This window comes from Capsicum annuum, chromosome 1 (assembly GCF_002878395.1).
Source record: "Capsicum annuum cultivar UCD-10X-F1 chromosome 1, UCD10Xv1.1, whole genome shotgun sequence".
NCBI classification, from domain to species: domain Eukaryota; kingdom Viridiplantae; phylum Streptophyta; class Magnoliopsida; order Solanales; family Solanaceae; genus Capsicum; species Capsicum annuum.
In genome coordinates, this window is record NC_061111.1 from 233,102,375 (window position 1) to 233,119,477 (window position 17,103).

Below are 17,103 nucleotides of genomic sequence, written 5' to 3' on the forward strand. Positions count from 1 at the left end.
ATTTAGCCAATCCCACATCATTGAGATTTTAAGACTGAATGTCTCCTAGGTTTAGTGGCAATTGACTTGAAGCTTCAGTGAAGCTTGTGTATGTTTACAAATTTTAGATTATCCAACTTCAACTTGGAGACACTTCTATATACAGGTTTTATTGTTTTATGGAGTTACAAGAATTAAAATAAAGACTGTTCAAATATATACTAACTAATTTTACAGGCATAAAGATAGCTAAAAATTAGACCTGAACAAATCCATCTTAGTTGACAACCAGTCACACAGCTGGCTCCTTCACTCCCCATACCACATCCGACCCAGGAGGGGCTAATTGTGGGTGAAAGCATCACCAAGGGATCATAACTAGAAATTCAGTTTCTGTTAAATCGCAAAATGCCATTGACTAGAGGAATTGATACAACCTTGATGTGTACCAAGCTTGTACATAAACAAAAACAAGCTATTGAATTGCAGCACAAGAAATAGTGATTCAACAAAAAAGTTCCTATCCATTGAGAAGCAGAGACCACGGATCTATGTAATATATTTTGACACATGCATGAAGCAATCAATGATTTCTTCGACTAAGTTGCCATGCAAACTGATCAAGAACTACCATTGCACGGGATGCTGAACCAATCGAGCCATCATACCTGTATGAGCAAGTAAATTCATGGTTCCAGTGAGTCAAATCCCAATTTCAAGAAAGCACGTTTAAGTCCTAGTCACTAGAAAACTCTGCAAGCTGCAAGTGTTCTGTTTAAATGGAGAACTAAAAGCTTTAAGAGCAAACTTTGATTTTGGACCTGACAGATAAAACTGTCATTTACTAGAGTAAACCAATAGAGAAAAGACAAACTAATATTAGTTAGACAGAGGTTCATGCGCCCTACAAGTGAAAAGAGGGTCAAAATGATTTTCTGAGCGATCTACACAGTCAAACTTGATCCCAAACCAGACATCTCCAGTAAACTCAAACATAACCATAGAATAAAAAGAATAAGCTTCAAGTACCGTACAACTTAATGAACACCAACAACAACAAACCCAGTGTATTCCCACTTAGTGGGGTCTGGGGGGGTAAGATGTACGCAGTCCATACCTCTACCTCTGATGAAGTAGAAAGGCTGTTTCCGAAAGACCCCCGGCTCAAGTCACGAGATATCACACAAACACATAGTACAGCACAGATGCAGATGACATAACATAGATACGGCACCCATAAGGAATATAAAACAGAGTAAAGCAGGAATGCAGGAATATAAAGCAGAGGAAAGCACACAGATTCGTAATAAACATGGAACACGGAACACGAAACACTGAATACGGAATCATAACAGGAATACACCCCCACCAATTAATTCCCTACACTAGCGACTCGAACTGGCCCTAATCCTCTGCCGTAATTCGCATCTTCCAGACCTTCCTATCTAGGGTCATGTCCTCGGTGAGCTGTAACTGTTCCATGTCCCGCCTAATCACCTCACCCCAGTACTTCTTCGGTCTACCCCTTCCCCGTCTAAAACCATCCAACGCTAGCCTCTCACACCTACGGACCGGGGCATCCATGCCCCTCCTCTTCACGTGTCCGAACCATCTCAATCGTGCTTCCCGCATCTTACACTCCACTGAAGTCACACCAACCTTCTCCCGGATAGTCTCATTCCGAACTCTATCCCCTCGGGTCAGTCCACACATCCAGCGCAACATCCGCATTTCTGCCACCTACATTTTTTGGATGTGGGAGTTCTTAACTGGCCAACACTCCGCTCCATACAGCAAGGCTGGACGGACTACCACCCTATAGAATTTGCCTTTAAGCTTGGGCGGCACCTTCTTATCACACAGCACCCCCGATGCGAGTTTCCACTTCATCCATCCCGCCCCAATACGGTGCGAGACGTCCTCGTCAATCTCACCGTTACTCTGGATCACGGACCCGAGATACTTGAACTTATCCCTCTTCCCTACCTCCTGTGCTTCTAGCCTCACTACTACCTCATTCTCCCGCCTCACGTCATTAAACTTACATTCCACATACTCTGTCTTGGTTCTGCTCACCCTGAACCCTTTAGACTCCAGAGTTTACCTCCACAACTCTAATTTGTCATTCACACCCCCTCGAGTCTCATCTATCAGGACTACATCGTCTGCAAAAAGCATACACCACGGCACCTCCCCTTGGATACGCCGCGTCAACACATCCATTACTAACGCAAACAAAAAGGGACTAAGAGTAGATCCCTGATGCAATCCTGTCAGGACAGTGAAATGCTCTGAGTCTCCTCCCGCCGTCCTCACCTGGGTTTTCGCTCCCTCATACATATCCTTAATTACTCGTATATATGCCTGCGGTACTCCTCTCACCTCCAAGCATCTCCAAAGCACTTCCCTGGGGACTTTGTCGTACGCCTTTTCCAGGTCGATGAACACCATGTGCAGATCCTTCTTCCTCTCCCTATACTGCTCCACCAACCTCCGTACCAGGTGGATTGCCTCCGTCGTCGAGCGGCCGGGCATAAATCCGAACTGGTTTTCCGAAATAGACACTATCCGTCTCAGCCTCACCTCGAGACGCTTGAATTTCCAGCAACAGAATTTTCAAATGGTGAAGCACCAATTGCCCCCCAGAGGAAGGTCTAACAATAGTCCCTGTAGACCTCCCACGACCCAAGTTAAATCCCACATTTGACCCTTCTACTTTTCCTCTCTCTTGTCCAGACTACAGAAACAACAACATACCCAGTGTAATCTCACAAGTGGGGCCTAGGGAAGGTGGTGTGTCCTACAAGGTAGAGAGGTGGTTTGTGATAGACCCTCAGCTCAAGCAAAAGCATTACAAAGCGATTCAAAAAAGAAAACAATGAAAGCCAAGACAAAATTGCCAAAGCAACCATGATAAAGCATACTTAAACGAAACAATCACTATCAATAAGTAGTATGATTATCCAGATTTAGAAGGGAAACTATGAGCATGCCCGTTTAGAAATCTTAATTTAGTCTCAACTGCAAATTACGCACTCCAACTCGTCTACGCCGTGTCGCTCAAACACCTAATGTTCATGTGACACACTAACGTTTTAGAGAGATCTAGATGATCATTTTTTAAGTTGGTGTGTTCAATTGATCTAGCGGAGGTGAGTTAAGGTATTTGGATGTGTATACTTAAAAGTTGAAACATTTACTTGTCAATTGAGGAGTCCGAAGTCAAAACGCACACTTTTTCAACTCAATATCCCAAATGGACGGTCATTGGGTACATGTATAAAACAGACAGATTTTATCCTAATATTAGGAAGGAACGACAAAAACGCTCGACTACCTACTAACTTCAAGAAACGAAGTGCTAATTTCAAGAAAATATAGGAACATGGCTATATATATGTGGCTTCATGCTGTCCAAACATTTTTGAAACTTATAATGAGTGAAAATCAAATACGATAAAATTCTGTAATAAGCTTGCTCTGTTCAAATACATTTCATCTCAGTACTAACTCAATGAAGGAAAAAAGAACAGTACAGAAACAACTAACTAATATGGAGGTTAAATTTTATAAACAGGAATGATACCCAACAGATGGAAACACTTCCTATGACAGTAGTTGTTGCCTCATACAGTAAGAGTTTGCTTGCTTCCACGGCCGAGCCAACTACCTATGAAATATATTTGTGAATGCAAGCTATCCACTCAAATAACATATTTATACTACACGATATCTATTTCTATCAGTTTAATTATCCGGTATCCAAAGTCATTTGGCCTAACTGATCTAAGTTTGCGTCAAAGAGATTCGCTAAGGGGAGACTACACTTCTTATGTAGAAGATGTAGTGGATAAGCTCTCCATGTTGGGATAGACGCTTGGATTGGAACAACTATTCTAAAAGATCCAACCGATGCATATTCCCCCTTTTGGCTAAACCACCAATTCAGGCCAACCATTTTTCTCCTAGCTAGATCTTAACCATCCTACAACACCCCTTGGTGTTTTCTATATATGCAGTATCTTCACCACTCTTCAAGATTTTCATGTATCTTAGACGATGAACTATAATTAATTGGTGTTTCACTTATGGTTCAAGCTGGCCTATAGCAACTTTAGCCACGGGTTTACAGGGGTGCCTAACATTTGTTTCAGCATTTCTCTGGTTTATTTTATTTGCTGCTAAATAAATTTCATACCTGACAGTTGGTATAGAATTCAGTGAAGTCTTCAGATATATTGTAAAGATATTCACACAGCAAGTTTGGTACAAAATTGGTACAAGCTTCTTCGACAATCTGCAACAGAGATCGCAAAATTTTTACCGGTTAGAACTTTGCAGAAAAAAAAAAACCCTTCAATTTTTATAAGTAAACAACCCAATTAGTAGCACTTGTAGGCATCAAAAAAGCAGTAGCTACAGAATTTGGAAATAAAAACGTGAAAAAGAAAGAAAGAAAAGCAACATTAAGAAACTAAGTTTGTTCTTGTTTTGCTCTTTTAAACTCATAAAGAAAGACCACCCATAAAACAATTATCAAAACTGAACAGCAATTTGTGAGTTGTAAGGAAGAACGATACCTTTTTCTCATCGAAGTTTAACAACGCCGGCAGCAACAACAAATCGTACAACTTCCGATACAACGCCGGCAGCAACAGCAAACCCTACAACTTCCGATACAACGCCGGCAGCAACAACAAACCGTACAACTTCCGATACAACGCCGGCAGCAACAACAAACCGTACAACTTCCAATAAACTGAGTGAAGAAGAAGAACACAGTAACAAAATCGAAGATTAACGATGTTGCTACCTCAATTGATTTACATTTTTTAGATTTACACTAACAAAGAGAGATGTAGAAGCAGAGGATGGCAAAACTATGTGCCTTTTTGTGTTCTTATCCCAGTTCTCAACAGCACGTGAAGAAGGCACAAAAGAACACAATTAAATGAAGCCAACAGAACCTTAAAATTGCAACAACAATTTAGCCATATGTGTGAAGATTCACCTGAGGAGAAGAAACAAGTTAGCGATGAAGAAAAGGATCAGATTGAAAAGCCCCTTTTCAGCAATTACTAGATTGACACCAAGATAGGAGGGTATTACACGTATAAAACTCACCGACAAGGATGAAATAGGCCTTCGGCCAACTGTGAAATGACGAAACTGCCCTTGATGCAAGCAGGGAGGACAACCGAGACCTCCTTGCTTCACGCCACTTATATATATTAGAAATAGAAAATAGAAAATATTAGAATATATATATATATATATATATATATATATATATTGATTTTCGGTTGATTGAAAATTATGACATTATAGTTGGCTTACATCTCATATTAACTTTAGCACTATTACATTATTTTTACATGTAAAACATGCTAGATATTTTAATTTCTGTGAGTTTTTTTTTTAAATTTTTTTCTTGAACTTGCTTATATCTAATATTAACTTTAGCACTATTCCATTATTTTTACTTGTAAAATATGCTAGATATTTTATTTTTATGGTGTTTTTAATTTTTAAATTTTTCTTGAACTTTTAGTGTTTTTTGTGCCTATTTTTGTGTTATTATTCTATTAAATTAAGTTATAAATTAAATTAGTTTATAAATACATCGAACATACTCCCTGTGTTCAGGCTTCCATCTCGCCTCACAATCCTACCTTTTAAAACACTTATATGAACTTGCTTTGCTTAGTCATCACTCGATTGGGTCTAGAAAGTGTACAACTCTTGGTGTACTAGGCTACAAGCAGCCAGAGAGTGTGTGTATTTCTTCCTAATCCACTTTAATAAAACTGAAAAAGAAACATTTTTCTTTTAGGACCAACAAATAAATTGAAATGGAGGGAGTACGGATTGGACCAACGAATTGAATGGTCTATGTTAGCAACCTCATCATCATCAATATATAAACCAAGCAAGTGCAACAAGTTGATATATATCCCAATGCAAAAAAATGGAAGCAACTTTGTTGTATAGTACTACTTCACTCTCTATTTTGTTTTTACTACTAGTTCTAAAACTTGCATCCTTAAAAAGAAGAAAATTCAATCTCCCACCTAGTCCACTACTAAAACTTCCAATAATAGGCCATCTCTATCTCATTAAACCTCCTCTACATCGCACTCTTGCAAAGCTTTCAGCTAAATATGGCCATGTTTTCTCTCTTCAATTTGGCACACGTCATGTTGTTGTAGTTGCCTCATCATTAGCTACTGAAGAATGTTTCACCAAAAACGATATCATTTTTGCGAATCGCCCTTGTTTAATGATTGGAAAATACATAGATTATAACTATACTGATGTCGTTTTTTCCCCTTATGGTGATCACTGGCGCAGCCTTCGTCGCCTCTACGCACTTGAAATTTTCTCATCTAACCGTCTCAACAATTTTCAGTCCATTAGGCAACATGAAGTCAAGCTTTTAATTCACAGAGTGTTTCGTTTTCGCAACTCTAGTGACAGTCTTGTTGAACTTAAGTCCAAGTTTTATCAGATGTCTTATAATATTATCATGAGAATGGTAGCTGGAAAGAGATATTATGGTGAAGAGGTAGATAACGAGGAGGCAAATCATTTTCGGGAGCTTGTCGAAGAGGCTATTTTGTATGGTGGTACATCAAATCTCATGGATTTTATGCCTGCAATATTTAGGTTGTTTTACAGGAGTCCGGAGAAGAATTTAGCTCGCATTGGTGAAAAGATGGACGCGCTCTTGCAAGGTTTGATTGATGAACACCATCGCAATAAAAGCAGGAGTACCATGATTGATCATTTGCTTTCTTTGCAAGAATCTCAACCAGAGTATTACACTGATCAAATCATCAAAGGAGTTATATTGGTAAGTCTTCAATTGCATGAGTACAAGAACCAAATCCCAGTTGTTCCTTATCCTAGTTTTCTTACATTACTGAGTACGTATTGAGGTTTGTTGAAGAGCACCACATCGGATGATCTCCTTATTCGGACTTGGGTAATTCTTCCTTCGTGAGTTAGCTTTTGAGGTTGAATTAGGTCCAAGATTCATCACGAGAGTCCACATTGGTCCTTTAAAGGATTAGTGGTCTCCTTGTTTGGCATTAGAAAATCCTCTCCTCATAAGCTAAACTTTTGGAGTTGAGTTATTTGTAAGGTTAATAGACATTGATATCTGTCTCTGCTTGGAGAACTACGAGGATCGAGGCGGATTAAATATAGACTTAATGTGTTCAACTGAACTACACAAATATCATATTGACATAATACATAAATATGACCCTAAACTTGACACCAAATTATAACTTTGACCTTAAATTTTGATAGTGCACAAATAGGACCTTTAACTATTCAAAACCTGAATAAATATGACCTCCGATTTTGCAACCCCCATGCGTGAGTTTCACTTGCGCTTATGTGGAAAGGTAATCCAATCACCCAATGCCACATCATTAAAAGGGCTGATATGGCATGATGATGCGGTTTCAATTAAAACGACGTCATTTTGCTTATATAAGTTAAAACAACGTCGTTATTATTATTATTATTATTATTATTATTATTATTATTATTATTATTTTACTACTACTACTACTTCTACATATTACGTACTATTACTATTACTATTTCTACAATATTTTAATAAATTTTTTTTCTTAATAACATTTTATTAATAATGTAAATTTAATAACGTTTTAATAACGTTATTAAAACATTATTAAACTAACATTATTAAATTAACATTGTTAAATTAACGTTATTAAAATGTTATTAAATTAACGTTTTATTAATAACGTTTTAATAACGTTAGTTTAATAATATTTTAATGAGGTTAATTTAATAACGTTAGTTTAATAACATTTTAATAACGTTAATTTAATAATATTTTAATAACGTTAATTTAATAATGTTTTATCAAAACTATAATTTTTTTTTTTATTATTAGTGTAGTTTCATCTTTGAGCTGAAAATAATGAAAAAATAATAGTGAAAAATCATTTAAATATGTAAAAATGAATAAGTAAGGGCATAATAGTCATTTTACCCTTTTTTACTGTTGGAACGCTCAAATTTTTAGCCCGACACGCCCAGTTTTGCATGTACAACACGCGTTTTGCTACATTGGAATTGAGGTCATATTTGTGCAGTTTTGAATAGCTAAAGGTCATTTTTGTGCACTGTCAAAGTTTAAGGTCAAAGTTATAATTTGATGTCAAGTTTAGAGATATATTTATGTATTATGCCTATCATATTTGAACCCATACTTTATTAAGTGCAATAAGTTTAGTGCTAAGAATTTTAAACGTTGAATCTATCATATTTAAATCCTAATAATTTTCTCATTAACTAACAATTGCGGGTCATGCTGAATGCGGGAACTGAAACATCTTCTACTCAACCATCCAGAGGTGTTGGAGAAGTCCAGAATTGAAATAGACATTCATGTCGGTAAGGATCATTTAGTGGACGAAGCAGATTTACCCAAGATGAAATAACTTTAAAGTATCATCTCAGAAATGCTTCGCCAGCACAAATGCTATTGCCTCATGAAGCATCTGAGGATTGCAACGTCGTTGGCTTCCACATTCCACGAGGCACTATGCTAATGGTGAATGCTTGGGCCATCCAAAGGGACCCGTTACTTTGAGAGGATCCAGAGAGCTTCAAGACAGTAAGGTTTGAAAGTGAAGAACTAGAATCATGGAAGCCATTGCCATTTGGAATGGAAAGGAGAGCGTGTCCCAATTTTGGAATTGCTCAACGTGTGGTTGGTTTAGCTTTAGGAACTATGATACAGTGTTTTGAGTGGAAAAGGGTAAGAAAAGAGAAGGTTGATTTGACCGATGGTAAAGGTGTCACTATGCCAAAAGCCGAGCCACTCATGGCTAAGTGCAAAGCTCGTGACATTGTTCACAAAGTTCTTTCAGAAATATCCTAGTGTTTCCAGGGTCTTTTTAATCTATAGATTTTAGGCTAGAGAGGTTTGAATCCATGATGTATCATGCATCTTCATTGTCTCATATAATATGCACTATCTGAGTTTCTCATTTGTCATTCAGATACTTTAGAATAATAATACATTACAGGTGCTACTTTTTTTTAATCGTGTAAACAAATGTGGATGGACTGCAGATTTGATGGATTAAAAAGAAATCATCTTGACACGAAGCATAAATATATTGTCACGACCCGAACTGAGAGCCCTTCTCTAACTAGCAATCATATAAACAATTCATATGCTGAAAGAAAATGCGGAAAACATGACTAAACGGAAACATGGTCATTCTTTTACTTCAACTAAACAATACGAATATAAGTTCATAGGTATTTCAAACATATGACACCAGTCTGCGAAATCTCTAATAAATTGAGAACAACTCCTGTCTGAAAACTAGGACAAGACCCCCAATCGGACCATGAATCAAAATAAACTAACAATGTTCTAAAACAGGCCTTCTGTAATAAGGGAGGCTCACCAACTGCAGATAGAGTTCAACCTACTGCTTAGCGGGACCCCGAGACTGTGCCTCAAATCCTGAAATATAGGGGGTCAATACAATTGTACTGGTATGTGAAACAACTCAAAATAACATGTTTTATACAAAATAGGTGAGAGCATTTCATAATATCAGTGAACACAATACAAGTAAAAATACATGGGCATACAAATCTATAATCCCATGAGCTATGTGGGACCCGCCCTTGACTCGACGGCCAAGCCCCCAATCCAAGTAGCCACCAGGATTAGGGTGGTGATACCCCATGTGAGCACACCGCAGGCAATCCCTCCTCGTGAGATGTCCTAAATGTCCTTTCATATAGGAGAATATATCATAAGTCCTGCATAAAATTGGTATTATCATATTCTTTACCACCATCAGATTGAAAATATGAAATGGTAGAGTGAAATATATTACAGACCATTGTATGAAATTCTTTGAATTTATCAAAAGCTTCTGATTTTTCCCAGATAAAACAAATCTAAGAATATTAAGTAAAATCATTAAGAAATAAAATATAATAACAAAAATCAGAATTGGAATTCGAAGGGGCTTGCCACAAATCTGAATGAACCAAAACAAAAGGAGACATTGTATTACTTGAAGATAAATCAAATTGCAATCTGGTGTGCTTTCCCAAATGGCAAACGTTACATGAATTATTATCAAAACTAGAACTACATCTAACTAACCCACGATGAGCTAAGGCTGCTAGAGAGCGATGGCCAGGATGCCCCAAACGCTGATGCCATAGAGATGAGAAGACAGTACTAAAAAATGCATGAGGAAAGGATTTAGAGAGCGGATAGAGGAAGCCATCATTCTTACAGCAGAGCAACACTTGACTGGTTCTCTTGCCCTTTATAAAGAAACTAGAGTTAGTAAATTCAACAAAACAATCATTATCTGTTCATAAGCACTGGATAGACATACGATTTTTCTTGAGTGAAGGAACATATAAAACATTATTCAAGTGAAGGGGTCGGAATAAAGTAGAGAGAACAGATTGACCAATAGAGACAATAGGTAGAAGATTACCATTACCAACTATAACCTGAGATAAGCTACTGTATGAAGCAGAAGAAGACAATAGAGCGAGATCGTAAGTCATGTATGCGGAAGCCCCAGAACCGGGATACCACACAGGTGGCGAAACATCCTCTACGCTCATGCTGCAAAAGACTTAGGTAAATTATTTAGAATGAAATAATGATTAAACCTGTTCCAATATTGTAAGGCAATATGGTTGTAGTGAAAACATATTTGGCACTGTTTGGATGGAATCAAAGGAGAACGACCAAGAATACCATCACTAGAAGTACGATCAGGTTGTTGTACACTATTCCATTGAGGAGAATATTCTCGAGAAGAAGTCTGAAAAGATTGGCCACGACCTCTACCATTATAGCCTGTGTTATTACGTCCATGACCTCAGATTGTTTGACCCTCGAGACTGAGAAGGAGAAGAGGACAAGTTAGAGGGAGAATTAACATTAGAAGAGGCTACCAAGGACGTTTGAGTGGTGGAGTCATCAGATTTAATAACATTTATATGGGCTTCTTCGATTAACAAAAGTGGCCTTAAGGCGATGAAGGAAGAGAGTGACCTAGTGACATTTAGGCCAAAAACAAAAGTACGGTAAGAAGTCATTAGCTATTTTCTTGCTTATTTTTGTCGATAGAGCTCCTCCATAACTGTCCCAAGTCATTAGTGACTTGCTGGAATCGATGTCACACCCTTTTTTTAACTCCAAAAAAAGATTAATTTTAAGATTTGAAAGGATTTTTATTATTAAAGTGACGAAAGATGAAAATTTGTTTCGAAAAGGGATTTATTTTTTTAATTAAATTCAAAGTCACCACTTGGCATAATTTGGTGTGCCAAGTTACCTTTGAAAAATTCTTTTCAAAATGATTTGACTCTTTAAAGCTGGTTTACGAACAGAGATTCCGGTTAAGGAAATCTGTTGACCGAGGGGAAGGTGTTAGGCACCCCTCGATTCTGTGGTTTGACCACGGTCTCTTGGTGGAGCATATCAGATAATTTGAAACTATGAATGTATAAACCACATAAAAACACACAAATCAATCGATCAAACAAACAAAACAAACAAGTCCAAAAATATCATGTTCAGTTCAATTATTATAGGCCCAAAATAAAAAGGTACTAAAAAATAAACCTACACTAATACTAAACTACGCTCCAATGCTTTAACCGATGCCTCAGGCCTTGATCATGAGCCTCCTTTACGTACATGATGCTTTGAGGTATTCCCCAGTGAATAAATACAACGTGATCTCAGGGTATTCCCCGACGAATGAATGCATTTGATGAGATGTAATTAAAGTGGATAAATCATTCAACACAGACATTCACACATTCAATGCTATAGAATCCTACGAATTTACCTACCCAAAACCTAAAATTTTCCTATCAACTTTGGCCTAAAACATGAGACTATCGGGTTCAACAACATCCATGTTTAAATCGAATTACACCAACATCAATGAATATAAATCAATACGACATTCAACTTTATCAATTTAATTCCCACCCGATTTCATTTTTTACAATCCCAAACTCATATTGTCATCACATTTACCAAGGAGATCAATTATTCAAAAGCATACAACATCAACATCACAAAATCACCCAAGCAAATAAAATAATGATATCAAATCACATCCACAATCAAGTAGAAATTAAAAAGAGAGAGATGAGAGAATTGGACCTCAATTTTTATTTCAATCTATTAAAATATTTGTTTAGAGCTCTAGCTGGAATGCCTTGACCCAACCTTGACAACGAACAAAATCAACCTGATGTCAACAAATAATAACCTGAATAGATTCAGAATCAGTGGAAAAATCTTAATATGAACCGCCAAATTTGGATTTCAAACTAAGCGTAACTGAATCCCGTTAGAATAGTAGCTGGGCTGCCATTTGTAGCTCATCAGAGCTCCGACCGACCATGCAGTCACAAAATAATGTTTCTCAATGAGATTTCATTGGGAAAATCAGAGAATAGAAGGAATTTTTAGGGATTCGGATCTGAGATGGCTGAAATAGTGTGAGACGCTTGATTTCGGTGACTATTTTGTCAGAAAAGCTGAACCCATACCCATTTTTTCTTTTTACTCTCAGTTCATTATTCTCTCTCTCTCGCGTCTCAAATTCTCGTTCTCCGATCTCTCTCTCTCTCAATTCACTCTCCCTCTCTCAATTTAAACTTACTCCTAAACTCTTGATTCTCTCTTCTCTCTTTTGCTAGGCATTCCTTACAGTGTGCATTCTAGTAGGTCTTTGTGGGAATTGTGCATATTTTTCTTTGTACCAGTGAGTGTGTGTATATTGTTATTCAGCTGTGTGTGCGTATCTTCTCTGTGAAGGTGAGGTTCTGTGTAGTGTATATTATATAAATAGAAGAAGAGAGTGATGTGTATATTTTGTGGGCCTCCTCCGTGTCGTATGTGTAACGGTGTTTATGTGAGTGGGTTTTCAATCACGTGCATATATTCCATTGGGTCCCATAATTCTGTTAAGGAAAAAGGGTGAAAATATGATTTTGTGAGGAAGGGTGGGGACCACGTGGGGTATGGGTATGGGTGTGGGGGTGGGTTAGGATAGTGGTTGGGATAAAGTTTGTTAGGATAAAAGAATATTAGGGATTTATTAAAATTTTATTATTTTTTTATATTTTTGTGGGTTATAATCACATGGGTGATAGTGTATGAAAACGTGATGCAAAATGGATGAATTGGGCTTTTGGGAGGGACAAAATTAGGTTTCTACAATTGATAGTTCGATTACCTAATGGTTTGTTTGGTTTTTAAAACCATTTTTCCAATTTAAAGTCTTCATTGATTCCAAATGGCCGCCGAGCAAAAAATTCAGCAAAATAATTTTGGATGTAAATTTTGACTGTGCCATCAACTATGTAATATTGATTTTAGGAGAGATAGACCCTTGGTTCGGATCCCACAGTACCCGAGCTCATTTCGACCCATTAGTCAAAAAGTTAAAAATTAAAATATTGGGTGTGGGACCCATAAGTGGACAAATAACCTTGGATGAAAAATCCGACTTCACCAATGCGTCCAAAATGTCGAATTTAGTGGGGTTACATAGTTTGTTTGCGAAAAATGGAGTCCGAATAATCTCGGAAGGTCAAAAATAAGTTTTGACCTTGCGGGCCCATCTAAAACCGTATAAATAGGCTTTTTGGCAGATTTTAGGCATTCTTCATTTCTATTAAAACCCTAGTTGGTGACTCAAAAATTGGTCTTGTGAGTTGATCAGGATCTTAGTAACTTGTGTAATCCATACTTTTGCTACAAATCTAAGGTAAGAATTCCTCTAATTTGATATTGATTTCATGGTTTCTTAACTCAAAACCCTAAATCATTGTGGGTTAATTGTAGCCACAAAATTGAGTGATTGACTCAAATTACTTGACGGTTTTAACTTCCTAAAGATAATTAGGCTATGGGTTGGTCTTGGAAACTCCTTTCTAAGGGTGAAACCCAATTAGGGTTTTGGTATCCATTTAAAACCTATGGCACAATAATGCTATAATGGATATTGTTGTTCTTGTTGTAATGCTTAGATTGTTTGGTTGACAGGATTGCTTGTGGAAGGGGAATCTTCTCAGAAAGGAAAGAAAAAACTTGTTGGTTCATGATTTACTTGGATTCAAGGTAGGTTAGGCTTACCCATAGTATGATTGAGCTTGTTTGTAATGTAATCATTGATATCTTGCTAGATTGGTCGGGGAATTTAGATGATAGTTAATTAAATGGTGAACTTTGGATTTTCATTAATTGCTATAGGCCATGGATTTATAAGGTATGATATTGGACTCTTAGTCTAGGACCTTGGTTAGCTTAATTGTGGTATCATGACTAGTGTGAGAACACTATAGTTGTTCTAAGTAGACATGAATGGTATATTTCTCTATCCTTAGGAGTGTATTAACCTATATAATGCCTAGATAGGAGATGGCCTTAGTTTTGGGTTGACTTATGAAAAATAGTTGAAGAAGATTTCTCCTATATGCTTAGTAAGGTTTGATAAGCCCTTATGGTGTGACTTAGATAACCTATCCTAAATCTAGGTAGAAGTTAGTCTTGTAGAAGTGACTTTAGTATTATTGGGAGTTAGAAGTGGGACTTGACCCACCTTAAGCTTGAACTATGTAACTCCTTGGTAACCTAGATACTTGATGAGCGTCAAAATTATGTTATTGAGATTATAATGGTTAAACCCGATTGTCAGTTTATGAATAAGGTCTATGGTTGGAAAATATGTATACTTGATTGTTGTCTTATTATCGAGTTATGGATAGCCATGGAAATATGGTAATTGTGTACGTCATCTAGATACTTTTGCCTATGCTCTTACTCACATATCATGATGATGATTATTAATAAAGTGTGATGCTTTATGTATCTTACATCTCTATTACTCAATTATTGTGAACTTGTATATGTTTATTGATTTAGGGCCATTTATGTGTGTATGTTGTTGTCCTGGAAAATATTGATGCTATGATGATAGCCAATTAATCTGGAGGAAATATTGATACTATGATGATGCCCGATAAGTCAGGAGGAATATGTGATATTATGACGATGCCCAGTTTGAGTCAGAAAAAATATATGATATTATGATGATGCCCGATTTGAGTTCGGAGGAATATGTGATATTATAATAATGGCCGGTTAATTCGGGGGACATATTGATACTATGATGATGCCCGGTAAGTCTAGAGGAATATATGATATTATGATGATGCCCGGTTTGAGTCCGGAGGAATATGTGATATTATGATGATGCTCGGTTCGAGTCTGTAGGAATATGTGATATTATGATGGTTCCTGGTTCGAGTCCAGAGGAATGTCTGATATTATGACGATGCCCGATGAATTCGGAGGAATATGCTGATATTGTGATGATGCCTGATGAATCCGGAAGAGGTAAGAACATTATGATGCCGTGTGAGGCAAATTTATTTATATGCATTGATATTTGTAAGGTTTGGTCGTGTTGGGCCAACCGCCTATGTGCTTGAATTATGAGGTCTCTCTTGGTAAAATTTTATTCGTTTCTTATTCCCAATCACTATATAACACCCTTGTTGATGCTAAATTAACTACTAGAGTAAAGTTATGCCTAATATTGGGTTAAGGCTTAGCGTTATGTGTAAACTTGCAAAAAAAAACTCAAGGTCTAACCTAATATATATACTTGTCTTGAATAAGAGGTTATATTATGAAATCTTGCCGAGTAAGGTGTCTTATGTAATAACTAGCTACTTCTAAAATATATGATTATTATTTGAAACCTAGAAACCTAGTAAACTAGTTGTTGGACTTTACTAGATTAAAATATGGAAACTAGTCCTTAAGGTTGTGACATGCTTAGAGATGATGGATCTAGTATTGCATGATGGTTAGTTAAATTTTCTCCTACTATGTGAAGTTGAGATGGCTTAGTTGATAACTCATGTCATAATGATGCTAGTTAAAGAATGATCTTATGATAGTTTAATAACCTATACCATGGGTGGCTTGTAGTTTTTCCCCAATTTGATGACTAGTGATTTTAAGACTTGTAATCTTTTGAATTTTGAAAAAATAAGGTTAATTAATTTGGACTTTGCAGTATTTATCAATGAATTATAGAATTAATGATTACATGCCTATGCTATGGCAATGCTACTTTCTTTATGTTGAATTACGGTATGGGTATTTGAAAGTGCATTTCGGTAATGAATCATGGCGGGGCTGTTCTACCTATGGTTTTCGGTAAATTGAAGGAGTAGTTGTGCTTTATGATTTTATTGGTTGTATTCTTCTGTGTACTCTCCGGTGGTATGGGACGCCATGATGATTCCTTTGTTGTGCTCTTTTTTTGTGTACTCCCTAGCGGTATGGGACGTCGTGGTAAGTTCTTTTGTGTTGTTTTAAAGATAGATGATAATGATTATGGCAAGTAGATTTTATGCTATTGTGTATATGGTTGTATGCTTTTGAAATAATACTCAGTTGTTATGGTGATTATGGAGTATATTGAAATAGTGTCATGATGTTGCTTTAGTAGTATAGATATTGTTACAGTGGTATAAAAGAAGATCCACGTCCGATCTTACCCCTTGATAATGATTATGGAAAGTAGATGTTTTTCTACTGTGTATATAGTTGTACACTTTCGAAATGATACTCAGTTGTTATGGTGATTATGGAGTATATTGAAATAGTGTAATGTTATTGCTTTAAGAGTATTGATGTTGTTATAGTGGTATCAAAGAAGATCCAGGTTCGATCCTACCCCTTGAGTTTAAGATCATTGTCTTAGTTAATATTGTCTTTACTTTATATTTAAGCTTTACTTTATATTTAAGCTTAGTCAGCAGATGATGCCTACTGAGTACCCATATTTGGTACTCATACTACACTTCTGTACCTTTTTGGTGCAGACCTAGCTTCTAGTTGCCGCCGTTGAGCTAGTCCCTGCGAGTTGACTATTCGGAGATAGTGTGAGCTTTTAGAGATCGAGTTTTCCTCTTTCCCCTCTATCCTTATTTATGTTTTGCTTTCGAGACAAATGTATAGGATTATTTAAGACATTTTAG

At 36.8% G+C, this 17,103-nt stretch overlaps 1 long non-coding RNA gene and 1 pseudogene across 3 annotated transcripts; one reads left to right on the top strand and one right to left on the bottom strand.

Moving 5' to 3' along the window:
• Positions 1-2,494: 2,494 nt before the first annotated feature.
• Positions 2,495-5,145, bottom strand: LOC107840832. Of its 3 annotated transcripts, XR_007053725.1 has the most exons (4): positions 4,991-5,145; positions 4,560-4,738; positions 4,178-4,276; positions 2,516-3,649 (listed from the first exon to the last, which is right to left on the bottom strand). It is a non-coding gene; the product is annotated as an uncharacterized LOC107840832 (long non-coding RNA). The 3 variants fall into 3 exon arrangements; XR_007053724.1 differs by having other exon boundaries at positions 2,495-3,649; positions 4,560-5,090; XR_007053726.1 differs by having other exon boundaries at positions 2,521-2,779; positions 4,560-5,091.
• An 802-nt stretch (positions 5,146-5,947) lies between these two features.
• LOC107841064 lies at positions 5,948-8,905 on the top strand (annotated as a pseudogene).
• The last annotated feature ends 8,198 nt before the right edge of the window (positions 8,906-17,103 follow it).